This window comes from Octopus bimaculoides, chromosome 5 (genome assembly GCF_001194135.2).
Source record: "Octopus bimaculoides isolate UCB-OBI-ISO-001 chromosome 5, ASM119413v2, whole genome shotgun sequence".
NCBI classification, from domain to species: Eukaryota; Metazoa; Mollusca; class Cephalopoda; order Octopoda; family Octopodidae; genus Octopus; species Octopus bimaculoides.
The window spans coordinates 64924893-64926166 of record NC_068985.1 but is presented as its reverse complement, the minus strand read 5'-3'; positions in this window follow the sequence as shown (position 1 = coordinate 64926166).

Here is a 1274-nt window from a genome sequence, read left to right as displayed (position 1 = left end):
AGGAGATAAGACAGAGCCATTTACACCAATTAGACCCAGTATTACAATTAAGGACCATAAGGTTAACTTCTTAAATAAAACACAAGTTAGATTAATATGCCCTAATAAATCACACATAGGTAAACTAAGTAAAATAATCTTGGATAAATACCTACCAACACTAAAAAAAAAAATCAATCTCAAACTATGGAGTAACACTCAAGGTGCATTAAACTGGTTCTCCAACATTCAAAGTAAAAATAATCAGAAATTTTTACAAATAGACATACAAAACTATTACTCTTCAATTAACCTTACTATTTTAAACAGTGCTCTTATTTTCACCAGGAAATTCACTAGTTTAAGCATGATGGAAATAAATGTTGTATTCAATGCCTGAAAAATTGTTATCGAATTCGACAACAAACTATGGGCAAGAAATGATACACCTAATCTATTTGATATCACAATGGGCTTGCCAGATTCAGTGGAAGCGACTAACTTAGTAGAAATCTACCTTTTTAGACAACATAAACAAAGAATTCCCAGAATTAAGAGGAGGTCTGTATAGGGACGATGCACTCTTTATAGTTAGAAATCACTCGAATGGACGCCTAGAATTATAAAAGAAATGACTACACAAGTTCTTCAGTAGATTTGGCATCTCTATTACTATAGAAAATGAAAATTACTCAATTAACTACTTAGATGTAAACTGTAACTTGAACACCAAACTGCATGAACTGTATATGAAACAGAACTCCAACTTAAGGTATATAAATAATTTCAGTAACCATCCCCAACAAATAAAAAGAGCCCTTTTAAGAAATATAAGCAAAAGAATCTCAAATCTCTCCTCAAATGAAGAGATTTTTGATAAGCACAAGGATAAGTATAATACAGCACTAAAAAATGCAAGGTATAACAATAAAATTAAATACTTTCTCTGTAATAATAATAATAATAATAATAATAATAATAATAATAATAATAATAATAATAATGATAAAAGAAGATATATTCTAAAAGCAAAAAAAATATCAGAAATAGAAATAGAGCAATTGAAAGAAAAAATACATCAGGAAAATCTAGATAGTAGTCACACAGCAATGCCAAATAATAATATAAACACTGAGATAGCAAAACACGAGGACAAACGTAACATGCCCGGCAAAAACGAAGTAAACAAAAAACAACAAACCCAGACCGTAGAGATGTATAATAGTGTACAAAAAGCACCAATCCAGAACACCACAGACAAACATATGAATGAAAAGGAAGGCAAAACAAATATA